Below are 13,624 nucleotides of genomic sequence, written 5' to 3' on the forward strand. Positions count from 1 at the left end.
AAGTTCTCCCAAAGAGGGAGTGAAGGAAACCCCAACCACTCATAAAGGGAAGGATTTGCAGAGCCATTTAACCTTCTCTCATAAAAAGATGGGCTCTCTGTACAATGAAGGGCTGTTCATAGGTTCTAAACATACTGTTGGTGTGATCCTTAAAGTTCTTGCCAAGGAAACACATTTCAGTACCAGATGTGTTCCACCATGGTTTAGTAAATAGGGGGGGGACACATTTTTCACTGCAGAATTGCCCTGTACATTTACATAAAAGGCACAAGTAGAAATGTCAAACTTTTTATGGGAAACCAAATGCACAAACCTGTTATAATCCACTAGTACCCTGATATTGATCATGGAATGAGAACAGGGAAGATTCCACGTATGGATATTCGTCCTTTGAATTGGAGAGATGAGCTGATTCACTCTTTTTCCTGGCAACCATATCTTTTAGGACTTGCCTTAGCCCCTGCAGCTGCCATTTTGTAAAGGAGACAAGTCCTCAGTAGTCTAAATAAAAGAGATACTAACAGGGACAAAACAAAAAACAAACAAATTTTAATGGTAGATCTGTGTAAAGCATGGAGTTGGACCGGGTAGTCAGTTGGTTTTACTTGAAAACACATGACACACTGGGTTTATCTATCTATCTATCTATCTATCTATCTATCTATCTATCTATCTATCTATCTATCTATCTATCTATCTATCTATCTATCTATCTATCTATCTATCTATCTATCTATCTATCTATCTATCTGTCTATCTATCTGTCTGTCTGTCTGTCTGTCTGTCTGTCTGTCTGTCTGTCTGTCTGTCTTTCTGTCCGTCCGTCCGTCCGTCCGTCCGTTCCCCCCCCTTGCCTTTTCCCCTAGCGGAATGGGCAAAATTCCAGCTAAACACCTGTGAGAACAAGATCAAAACTACACAAAAGATATAGTTCATTGTACTTTTGACAAATATTAAAGATAAACAATATGATTCCCACTCATCTCCAGCCTAAACAAAAGAAAAACAAACAGGAAAAAAAGGAAGAAAATCTCAAAATCCCATAGTGTTGTGTTCATGCCATTCTTCTTACTACTTCGTACCGTTAGATGGAGCACAGAAAGTGCATAATGGAGTAGCTTCCGGATCATGACCCTTCCTGGTACCTTGTGAAACTTTGTCCCCATGGCTGGCTTTAAAGTTTGTACCCTAATATTTCTCAAGGAATTCTTCCTTTATTAGTATCAGAGTAGTGGACAATCTAAAATTATGGGCATATATGAAATGTGGATGAAAATTAGAAACAAAGTAGAATGTTAAAATAATTAGACTATTTCTGATCAGAAGTGGTTTGCTTTAATAGTGTCATCTCGACTATTTGGTAGATCTTTTGTACACATGGGGAGGTATAAATTGCATGCACATAGATGTTGCATTGGTTTAAGACTGGGTAGATTTAGGATGTGATTAGATGGCGAATTGTGCCATGTTTTTGGGGTCCGGGTGGTTCTCTCCTTTTCCTGGCTGCCACTGATTTGGAAATTATTGGTAATTCTTCAAATCTGCATCCTGATTAAATTCTTTGGAAATCCAGCTGATGTCTTGGTTTGGAGTCCATCTGGTTCTCTCCTTTTCCTGGCTGCCACTATTTCTTGCATCCTGACCAAGTTCTTTGGAAATCCAGCTGAAGTCTCTCTACTCATCCACACAAAACTTCTACTTTTTGGTTGGCATTCCAAAATGAACCATGGAGCTGCTTCCTGCAGGCAACCCAGAAGATCTCAGATACAGTGGTGCCTCGCAAAGCGAAAAATCGCCATAGGGGCCATCGTTGAGCGAATGCTCCAGCGATGGCCCAGAGTGCCTCGTTAAGCGATTTCATCACTCAGCGAGGCACTCGTTAAGCGAGGCACCACTGTACTCATAAAGAGCAACGCCGCCATATTGGATTTCCTTGACAAGACTGTTAGGAAAACTTGAGAGAAGTGAAATGGAAACGAAAGACAAGAAGCACAACAAAGGCATATGGGGCAGGGAGGAGGGAAAATCTTTCTTCCTCTTCCTATTCTTCTTCCTTCACTCACCTTTCCAAATATTCTCCTCAGATTAGGGACTGAGGTCAAGTGATAACAAGTTCATCTCAGGCTGGGAGACAGATCCCTCCTCTTCCTCCCCACACCTTTCCAAATGTCCTTCTCAGATTGAGAAGTGTCATAGCTATAGGATCGTTTTTAGAAGAAAAAGAGGGCAGGGTTCAAAGGAGAGAAGGCAAGCAACACAGACAACACCGAACATTAACACAGATGCAAACAAAGGACTGAGGAAGGGCAAAAGACTGCAAATCCTCCAACTCCTCTTTGGTTGAAGACGCATTGTCTTCATCCATTAACACATTATCTTCATCCATGGACACATTGTCAACCATCAGGGTGATGGGAGAAATTCTAGTAAGGTCTCTTCTGCTTGAAGGAGTACAACCGCCCCTTTTCTGAAAGCGAAAGGAGCATCTCAAAGGGTGTTTAGTGACACAGAAGATGCACAAAGATCACATGGTCAATTTCTATTTGCTGCACGTGCTCAGAATATATATAAATAGGACGATGTATTCGCGAAGGCTTTCACGGCTGGGATCTAATGGTTGTTGTGGGTTTTTCGGGAAGAACAAACTTCAGAACACGGCCAAAGAGCCCGAAAAACCCACACCAACCGTGCATAGGATGATCTGGGATTTGTGTTAATTTAAACTTGTTTCCAATATAGGGATTGGAGAGAATGAAAATATGGCAGTCAGGAGAGAAAGAAGTAAAGCAGAGCAGTGATCTAAAGTATGGAGCATGACCGGTGTGTGATCATTGGTAAGGAATTGTTATCACACGATGCCTCACCCTTGAATTGCTTCAGGCCAGCGTCAAGGGGCATCTGAAACCGAGCTCCAGCAATAAGGATCTAGACCAAAGAGGAAGCGGGAATCAAAAGCAAGCTTCAAAGTTGAATTAATCTGCAAACAGAAACATTTTGAGAAGGTTTCAAGTGGTTTCAATGGGCTATCCAAAGCTGAGCTTTAACAATCTGGGGGACACCCGCAGGGAGATGTAGAACATTTCCTTGTAGTTTTGCCAGACGCAAAACTGTATAAATACCCAAGGTCTGAAAAATTCTCCCAAAGGTGGTCTGGTCCAACGTCCTCTTTCTTGAACCTTTGACTTCCTCGGGTACTGAGATTGCAGCCAACGTTGAGCCATGAAGGCTCTTTACCTTCTCCTGCTGGTTGTCTTCTTGGCTTTCTGGGTTGAGAGCAACCCAAACCCACCGGAACAAAAGGATCTAAACATCCCTGAACGTGCTGCTCTTCAAGCTGATGGTAAGTGGTTGGAACAAGGATTTGTCTGCTAAAGACTATGGGATGCGTAAGCATCATAGGGTCAAATGTGGAATGACCATCATACATTGGCTAGAACATAAGGTGGTAAGACGTGGTCCTCTACATGGTCATTTCATGTTTAATCTGGCATTCTTGGGGTGAAAAATAAAAAAAATAAAAAAGATGTATCACACAAGAAAAGGGAAATTGCAGTGTCAGGAAGATTGAGCTAATAATAAAGAAGAAGGTGACTGAAAGCTGAACCCCTATCACTGAAGGCCAAGAACTCTCATACTTTAGCTACTGAGATGCTAGGGAAGGCCTCCGAGTGAGGTCACCAGACTATAGCAGCTGTTATCGGCATATTGTTAGCTTTAGTGCAAAGTGAGGAACCTCAGTGCAGTATGATCCTGTTGAGATAGAGGACACTTATGGAGATGGACTGTTGAGTCCTTCTGCCGGAGTCTGAACTTAATTTTAGGATGCTTAGGGCTGTGTTCTCTCTCTCTGGCTTCTTTTTTCTTGATAGTGAGCTGGTACTAGTTCCACAGTTTCTCATAGTGATCTTCTTCTCCAATTCCTGTTCTTTTGGCTAAAGGTGGGCCAATAATACTGCCAGAAGGAATTTTGATGTTGCTGTGTAACCACCTCCATTCATAGCCATTTGCATTTCCTCATTCACGGGAAAGCAGCTTTTCATGGAGACTTGGAGGTTCATAAATATTGGCATGGGTATTGAGAGGAACCGGGCTGGAGTATTCCCAAATAGTATAAGGTGTATCCCTGGGCGGAAGAAAGAGTGTCTATGGGAGGTCTCCACAAAACTAAAGAAAGCAAGGTGACTCAAACAGCAGGTGTGGGGGAAAAAATTCAAAACAAAGGAACGTTCTGTAGACCTCAACGTTTTCATCAGTCCACCTTTCATTTTTGTGAGAATATTTGTTTCTGGAAGAATACAACTCTAATTTTAATTTTACATTGGATACACTGAGTAATTGTGCAATTATTATCTTCAGGCAGACTGGTTATCTGAGCAGGGATTTTGAAGAGACTGCACATTACAAAAGACAACAAAAAGATGGGACTTATTTGACAAATGGCTAGAGTTATCAGATAGTGCTCGAATAACATACATCTAAATGTGAACTAAAATATGGAAGGCAGAAAATAGCAGAACAGCACAGTATGAATCTTGATATTGCAATATGAATAGCATGGATGTTAGTATATTTTTGTTTCTCCTCCCCCTCTAACCCCAATCCTCTTTCCTTCCCTTTTACCTTCTGGATCCCACACCCCAACCCAAGTTATCCAAATAATAAAAATAATTTAAATAAAGAGATTGCTGAGTTCTGTTGCTTTTAATTTTTTTAGTACTGATTTTAATTACCATTTTAAATTTAATATTTGCTTAATGCTTTTTAAATATTTGTAAATTTCCTGTTTTAGTGTTTAAATATATTGCCTTTTTAACCATGTAAGCTGCCTTGGGTCCTTTTAAGGAGAATGTTAGGGTAAAATGTTTTAAAGAGTAAAATAAATAATTGTTCCTAGGGTTTTCTAGGTATAAAAAACACAAAAGTGTTTTACTGTTTGTATTTTCTGGGGGGCGGGGCGGTTGCCCTGAGGTTGTACAGGTTGCCCAAAGCTACACAGGCTGGCTTTCCCCCCGGGAGGCAAAGTGGGGAACTGAAGTCCCAACACACAGATAACTCCCTGATCTATCCAGCCTGGTACATCTGTATCTGCTTCCATGCTCTACTCTATAATAAATAGCGACCATAATCATCCTCATTTTCTTTTTTCTTCATGCAGAGGAGGACCTTAAGGACGAACCAGCTCAAAAGTTTCGAGCAATTCGGAGATCTTGCTCTAATGGGAGAGGGTACTGCCTACCCCGGCAATATTTCTGTGCTCTTGGTTTAATGTTCAAGGAGGAATACAACGACTGCCCCCAAAAGGGGAGAAACAAATGCTGCCTGGCAAGAAGAACTGGCTAAGATGCTGAAATTGTTGGGAAGAATTGATTCAGGATTCTTCGATTAACAAGAACAACCTGTTGTTCAACATTTAATAAATTGTCTACTGATTGCAGTTCCCTGTCTTCAGAACCTTGTCTGGTGTTGTCTTAACATGCAGTGTCTATCAAAGGCCTGTAGCTGGAAGGGACCCTATGACTCATAGATTTCAGCTTCTGTCATGGAGGCACAGCGGGAATTGAACTCCCAAATAGAGATGGTCACAAAGTGTTCAATCATGCTTTGACCCAAGTTGTATGCGCAGCACCACAGGTGCTGCACATTCCCTACTACTCCCCTTGGCTGGCTGCCCCACCTACAACCCTCTGCACCCTGGCCAGGTTGTTCCCCTGGGTTGGCTGCCCCATCCTGGTAGGAGCCCAGCATCCCTGCTCCACTCCTCTGGCAGCCGACCGCTCAATGACTTCTCAGGGAGAATCCTCGTCCTGCCTTCTTGTCTGAGTGGTCAGCTGCTGGAGGAGGCACGGCAAGGAAGCCTGGGTTCCTGTCCGGACTGGACAGCCGACATAGGGGGACAACATGGCCAGCTCACAGAGGTTTGTGAGTGGGGCAGCCAGCCGTAGGGAAGGGAACGCACAGCATTTGTGGTGCCACACATACAAATTGGGCCAAAGTGCGACAAAGCACTTTGTGTCTATCTCTACTCCCAACCTCTGGCTTCACAGTTAGGGACCTAAACCATTGAGCTAAAGATGATTTTAGTTAGCATTTTCCAGTAAAAAAAATTCTCTGCAGTAGAAAGGACATTCATACTCAGTTCCTGAGATCTTCAGGTTAAAATAATAATAATAATTTTGTGATGTCATTTCAGTTCTGGCTTCTGTTAAGCCTTTTCAGCATTTTCTAAGTAGAGAGTGTTCAGAAGTGGTTCACCACTCCCTTCTTCCGGGAACGCCCTGGGAATATGCAGCTTACCCAAGGCTACACAGGTTGGCTCTACTCACTCTACAGCCAGAGACTTAGCTCGCTGAGCTATCCAACCAGTTTCCTTCAAGTTCAAGTCATTCTTTTTAAACGAGAATTCCTAGAAACTTCCATCCAAAATGGCTGCAGCCGGTTGTTGTCGGCAAAGTAGCATTTTCAATTTCCGCAAAGCCTTGTTGGAAATCCAACAGGAAGGAGCAGAGGTTTGGGCAGGTTTTTGCAAGAGGTCAGTGAGAGTTTCTGGCCCTCAGTCATCCAACACTACCAGTAACTGAAAAGCCTTCTGCTTCTAAATGATGTTTCTTAAAATGAATGCTGAGAGGGAAGCGGGGAACCAGGTGAGGATTTTTCTCCAAAAATACATGTGAGTTTTATTCTTTTGCTCAGCAAAGCAAAATCCAAGCCAAGCCTGCTGCTTATATACCACCCCACAGTGCTTAAAACATTCTCTGGGCAGTTCACAATCTAATTATTGTAATTATTTCTCAAAGCGTCTACCCATCACACCTGCACCTCTTGTATTGGGAGACTCCAAGGGGCCACCTCGGGGGAGGCCCAGAAATCAGTCACTTGAGACCAGGCCTTCTCTGTGGTGGCCCCTTCACTTTGGAACTCGCTCCTGCCAGAGCTGCGATAGGTCCCAGCCCTCCTGGGTTTAAGGAGGCAACTGAAGACCTGGCTGTTTTCCCAAGCCTTTAAATGGTCTGCTCTTGGTTAAGCAATGTTATCTGTTCCTTCTGCCCCTGCCCACCATTACCTTTTCTTTTCTCTTTTGTGGTTCCTGTATCTATGTCTGGAACCCCTTTCCCCCCACAGTTTTAGTGTTCCTTCCATGATTGTACATGATGGTGTGTTCTTCTGTTAGCCACCTAGAGTAGTTGGGTAGGATATAAACAAGTGAGCAAGCAAGGAAGGAAAGAAAGAAGGAAAGAAGCAAGCAACAAACAAATAATTCAGGCTGCAGAATACTCCCCTCCTCAAGCTGGATATTCAATTTACTGACTCAGTGATTCAATTTACTGAGAAAGAGTCTGTGAGCAGAGTCTACACTGCAGTACTGCAGTGTAACCACAAGGTTCAAGCCAGAGCACAAGGTATGTCCACCTGGATGGACATTAGAGATGGGGACAAATTAAAAAAGAAATGGCAATTCGTTTTGATCTCTTATTCATCAAGATTAATGCATCAACGAATACAAATATACAAATATTCTTCGACGAATCGACGGATCGATCTGTCAATTGGTTGTTGTGGGTTTTTCAGGCTCTTTGGCCGTGTTCTGAAGGTTGTTCTTCCTAATTGATCTGTCAATTCATTCACACTTTAAATGGCTATAACACTGCCCCCTGATGACCTAAAGACACCAAATTTGCAGGGAAAACTTCCACTCTGTGTTTCTACAATTCCTGAAAGTTTAGTGAACATTGGATCACGAACCCCTGAGTTATATAGTTACAAAGAGGAACCCTCCCCCCAGGAAAGCTTCCCCCAGGTACTTAGAGAATCCAGAATCACATCGGAGATTCCTATGTCTTTCCCCAACATGCCTGCCAACTTTGGTGAAGGTTGGATATCTGAACTCTGAGTTATTCGCCCACGAATTGGGTCTCCCCAGGATTGAGGTAGTTGGCAGCCGGAAAGCAGGCTTTTGGGCCCCATCAGGGCACTGAGGCAAAAGGCAGCAGAGCAGACTCTGGTCTTCTTCAGCAACATCAGGTTTGCTTGCAAAGGAAAGATTTTTGCCCCCAGGAGGCAACTGAGGTTGCTTGCAACTTCCAACCACACCAGCAGCACCATCAGATGAACAGGGTCGGTGCTACTAACCGCAGTTAATCCATGGGGCTGCAGGGCTGTCGGAAACAGATCAGCTCTGCAATCCAAAGCCGGGCAATGGGGTGAAGCCCGAACAGGCTTTGGGTGGGGCAGAGCCTGGCCTAGGAGACTCACCTGTCCATCAACGTCTAACTAGGCTTACTGACAACTTTCGAAGAAGCAAAGATGCTAGTTTAGAACTGGAAAGATCGGGATCGCAACTTGGCTGCTGAGACTCCCCAGATATGATAAAGATAGCCCTCTGAGGTTTGGGGTGGGGGCTGAGACAGGCCGGCCCTCTTGGCACGTTCAGGATGCCAGGACTGGCCTTGGTTGTACCAAGAGGGTTGGCTGGCCCTCTTGACACCTTCAGGTGTGCCGGGCTTGATGAGATGTCTGACACGATGTCCTCCAAAATGGCCTTCTGCTCCACCAGGCGGGACACCACGGTGTAGGTGGAGTTCCACCTGGTGGGCAGGTCTGTCAGGAGAAGGTGGGCCTCCTGACCCAACTCCTCCTGCCGGCGGGCGGCTTTCAGGCTGCGGGAGGAGTGGCTCACACAGTTGGCGGCATTGCGCCAGGAGTGCCTGCATCTCCCGGGTGTCTGCATCCCACTCGGGCTTGCCCAGGCTGACGGCATCACACACCACAAGGTGTTATTTGTGCACCATGCATACAATGCCCTCAAAGCCGGCAACATTGCCACCAACATTTTCTGCCTGGCTGAGGGTCATGGCAGACTGAATGAGTGCCACTTCATGGAGCGTGGCCTGCCTCATGCTCCCAGCCCCAGAAACCCCTGTACTGCCCTTTGGAAAGGAGGCGCCTCCTCCTGCCTATCTCCTGCCTCCCTTGGTGCTGCTCTTTTCCCTCTCCCGGACGGTGCGGACAAAGTGCCTTCCCTGGACAGGAGCCTTTGGTGGTGCCTCTCCAGATGTTGGTGGAGGGTGGTGGAGGACAGATGCCTGGGGTCTGACCTTCTCCGGACAAGACAGGCATTGCAGCATGCCAGTGGTGGGTCATTGAGCATCATGAAATCAGCCCACGTGGCCCCTGTGCCATGTTTGCCCAAAGGAGGACCCACCGCCTGCCCCTGACTGCTGGTAAGGGTTAGAACTCTGTGTCCCAGGGGTGCTGCTGGTCTGGGAAGAGGGAACAGATGACTCTGGGGACAGGGGTTGGGGGAAGTGTGAAGCCTGCCCTGCCGTTATTGGTTCCAGATCCGACATGGGATCTTCAGAAACAACCAGTAACTCCTCAGAGTCCTCTAGGACAGTGGTCCTCAACCTTGGGCCTCCAGATGTTCTTGGACTTCAACTCCCACAAATCCTGGCCAGCAGAGGCGGTGGTGAAGGCTTCTGGGAATTGCAGTCTAAGAACATCTGGAGGCCCAAGCTTGGGGACCACTGCTCTAGGAAGAGGAGCGGCAGTTCTTTTGTCACCTCTGGAAGCTGTGCTTCCATGACTGCCCCCAAGGCCCCCAGAGGAGGAACAGTGGTGGCCGTGGTGGTGGTAGCGGACGTACACGTGGTGGGGATGGACATGCTGCCACTGCCTAGCCTGCGTAGCTTCACAGCCTTTTCCCCCTTGGATTGGCCCTGAAGAAATCCCGTCCTTTTCTACGGCCTGCCTACCAAACCAACTACACAAATACAGTGGTGCCTCGCTTAACGAGTGCACCGTTTAACGAAAAATCCGTATAGCGATCCCTTTTTGGGGATCGCTATACGGATCAGCCCCAATCGCCGCACTCGCTTTGCGACGATTGGGGCTCCGGCGGCCATTTTGGAGCCGCCAAACAGCTGATCGGCGGCTCCAAAATGGCCGCCGCATGGCCCGAAATGCCCCCCCGCAGCGTTTTCGCGACCTCCCTAAGCAAGGGGAGGGCGCGAAAACGCTGATAGGGGCCATTTCGGGTCATCCGGCGGCCATTTTGGAGCCGCCGATCAGCTGATCGGCGGCTCCAAAATGGCCGCCGGAGCGAAAACATCGCTGGAGGGGGTGAGTTTACACACTTATTGGAACGCATTAAACTAAGTTTAATGCGTTCCAATAGGTTTTCCTGCCCCGCACAGCGATGTTTTCGTATAGCGAAGGTTAATCCCGAACGGATTAACCTCGCTATACGGGGCACCACTGTAATAATAACAGCAATCTAATTCATAGAGCAATGGAAAGAGGGAGTGACTGTGCAAATTTTATTTTTTGGGGGTGATGAGGTGGTGGACTAATTCTTTTACTAAAATGTGACTTTCCTACCCAAACAAAGTCCGCCCCCTCAGTATAATGTAATTAGTAAAAATCCAACCCCCTCTGACCCACTGTGGCTGAATGAAAAGCCAAAAAATAAAAAACATTTCCAAAAAGAAAATCCCTGCCAGGTCTGAAGTGTCCAGATTAGATCAGAACTTGTGGGTTTGGATGGAGGAACTCAGAAGTCGTGTCAAAAGAGATCAGATAAGCAAACTTTTGAAGAGTGATCGGGTGACAGCGCAGGCTTTTTAAAAGGGACTATAACAGCTAAACTGGGATTACCCTTTTCTGGAAATGAGATATCCTGGATCCTGTTGTCCCTTCTCCCCCCTCCCCCTAGGGAGAGTTGATTGAGAGCTACTTAGAGGACACCTACTCTTTTGAAGGTTCTGTTTTGTTCATAAGATCATGCCCTTGTTGTATTCCTCCTTCGAATTGTCCCACTGTTTCCTCTTTCCTTGCGGTAAATCATCTGTTAATTTGCATCACATCTTTCAGTAAAGCATCAGTTCATGACAACTTCTCTTTGATTCCTGTCTGTTTGCTTTCCGAACACACGGAACAGAGGGGGAAAGATTTAGATAAATAGTTACACAATCTTTGTAATCCAGCCCATTTTGTTGTTCAGTTGTTAACTCGTGTCCAACTTTTGGTGACCCCATGGACCAGAGCACGCCAGGCCCTCTTGTCTTCCACTGCCTCCCAGAGTTGGGTCAAATTCATTCTGGTAGCTTCGATGACACTGTCCAGCCATCTTGTCTTCTGTCGTCCCCTTCTCCTCTTGCCATCACACTTTCCCAACATCAGAGTCTTTTCCAGGGAGTCTTTTCTTCTCATGAGATGCCCAAAGGATTGGAGCCTCAGCTTCAGGATCTGTCCTTCCAGTGAGCACTCAGGGTTGATTTCCTTCAGAATGGATAGGTTTGTTCTCCTTGCAGTCCAGGGGACTCTCAAGAGTCTCCTCCAGCACCACAATTCAAAGGCATCAATTCTTTGGCGGTCTGCTTTCTTTATGGTCCAGCTCTCACTTCCATGCATCGCTACTGGAAAAACCATAGCTTTGACTATGTGGACCTTTCTTGGCAAGGTGATGTCTCTGCTTTTTAAGATGCTGTCTAGGTTTGTCATCGATTTCCTCCCCAGAATCAGGCATCTTTTAATTTTGTGGCTGCTGTCACCATCTGCAGTGATCTCGGAGCCTAAGAAAATAAAATCTGTCACTGCCTCCATATCTTCCCCTTCTATTTCCCAGGAGATGATGGGACCAGTGGCCATGATCTTAGCTTTTTTGATGTTGAGCTTCAGACCATTTTTTGGTGCTCTCCTGTTTCACCCTCATTAAGAGGTACTTTAATTCCTCCTCACTTATTTTATTTATTTATTTATTTCATTTATACCCGCCTATCTGGTCATTGCGACCACTTTCTGTCATCAGTGTGGTATCATCTGCATATCAGAGGTTGTTGCTATTTTTTTCCAGCAATCTTAATTCCGTTTTGGGCTTCCTCCTGTCCGGCCTTTCACATGATGTATTCTGCATATACTGTAACTTAATTAAGAATATTATATATAGCCTTGTTGTGCTCCTTTCCCAATTTTGAACCAATCAGTTGTTCCATATCCAGTTCTAACTGTTGCTTCCTATCCCACATATAGATTTCTCAGAAGATAGACAAAGTGGTCAGGCACTCCCATTTCTTTAAGGATCTGCCATAGTTTGTTGTGGTCCACACAGTCAAAGGCTTTTGCATAGTCAATGAAGCAGAAGTAGATGTTTTTCTGGAACTCTCTGGCTTTTTTCCATAATCCATTGCATGTCAGCAATTTGGTTTCTAGTTCCTCTTCCCCTTAAAATTCCAGCTTGTACTTCTGGGAGTTCTCGGTCCACATATTGCTGAAGCCTACCTTGTAGGATTTTGAGCATAACCTTGCTAGCGTGTGAAATGAGTGCAATTGTACGGTAGTTGGAGCATTCTTTCGCACTGCCTTTCTTCGGGATTGGGATGTAGACTGGTCTTTTCCAATCCTCTGGCCACTGCTGATTTTTCCAAACTTGTTGGCATATTGAATGTAGCACCTTAACAGCATCATCTTTCAAGATTTTAAATAGTTCAACTGGAATGCTATCACCTCCACTGGCCTTGTTGTTAGCCAGGCTTTCTTTGGCCCACTTCCTTTAAGAAAACAGGCAAAACAAACAAATGGAAAAAAACCCTTCTTGCCCTTTCCTGTGCGCCCTTCCTTCTGGGAGGAAGTTTTCAATTTTTAAAATTTTCTCCCCTGGATCAGTGGTCTGGGAACAGGGGTAAATTACCCCAAATGGGGTAAAAATGAAAATCATGGGGGTAATGGGCAGAGCCTACCGTGTAGGATTTTGAGCATAACCTTGCTAGCGTTTGAAATGAGTGCAATTGTACAGTACTTGGAATATTCTTTGGCACTGCCCTTCTTTGGGATTGGGATGTAGACTGATCTTTTCCAATCCTCTGGCCACTGCTGAGTTTTCCATTGATGATGATTAAAAAAAAATAGCACACTGGTCTTTGATAAGGGGCTGTGGCACCAGGGTGGGTGACATGACCTTTAGCCTGGTTTGTTCCTTTTTGCACAACACACACAGAATGATTAAAGTGTTAGGACCCCCCCTCCCCAACTCTGTGTTGCCTGTCTCTAGCAAGGATGTCATTGCTAGCACAACTCTGGCAGCCATTGATGATGATTAAATCCTCTGCGAGCTAGCAAAAATTTAATGCAACTTGCTAGGCACGTTGGACACCTTACTACTCCCTATACCACCCCATGGCTGGAGTCCAGTGTGTTCCAGCAAAATAGTGCACATCTTTATTAAATTTGGTGCATCCTGCTAGTTCGGTATATAGCCTGGCAGCCATTGATACTTATGATATATGCTGCTAGTTCAGTACACAGCCTGTGTAGATTCAATATTTTGAATTCAAATAATGTATGATTTCCTTCCTTTCAAATCAAGGGGGTAATGTCAGCGTATATAAACCTTTTGGGGGTAAAAGGTAAAAAAAGTTCCCTGATCCCTGCCCTAGATGGTCCATTCTGGAACTGTGCAGTGTCTGGGACTGTGCAGCTTGCCCAAGGCCACCCAGGCTGGCTCTTTGGGGATGCAGAGCGGGGAATCAAACTCCCAATCTCTGGCTCTCCCATCAGATGCTTAAATGACTGAACTCTCCAGCCAGGTAACTCCTTTATAAGGAAAGCATAAAACATTTTTTATTGGGGGGGG

General features: G+C 45.4%; 1 long non-coding RNA gene across 1 annotated transcript; it reads left to right on the forward strand.

The window, feature by feature from the left end:
• Nucleotides 1-181: 181 nt before the first annotated feature.
• On the forward strand, nt 182-5,434 carry LOC110071060 (uncharacterized). Its single transcript, XR_002299139.3, has 2 exons — nt 182-3,340; nt 5,156-5,434. It is a non-coding gene; the product is annotated as an uncharacterized LOC110071060 (long non-coding RNA).
• The last annotated feature ends 8,190 nt before the right edge of the window (nt 5,435-13,624 follow it).

Source organism: Pogona vitticeps, chromosome 1, assembly GCF_051106095.1.
Source record: "Pogona vitticeps strain Pit_001003342236 chromosome 1, PviZW2.1, whole genome shotgun sequence".
Classification (NCBI taxonomy): Eukaryota; Metazoa; Chordata; class Lepidosauria; order Squamata; family Agamidae; genus Pogona; species Pogona vitticeps.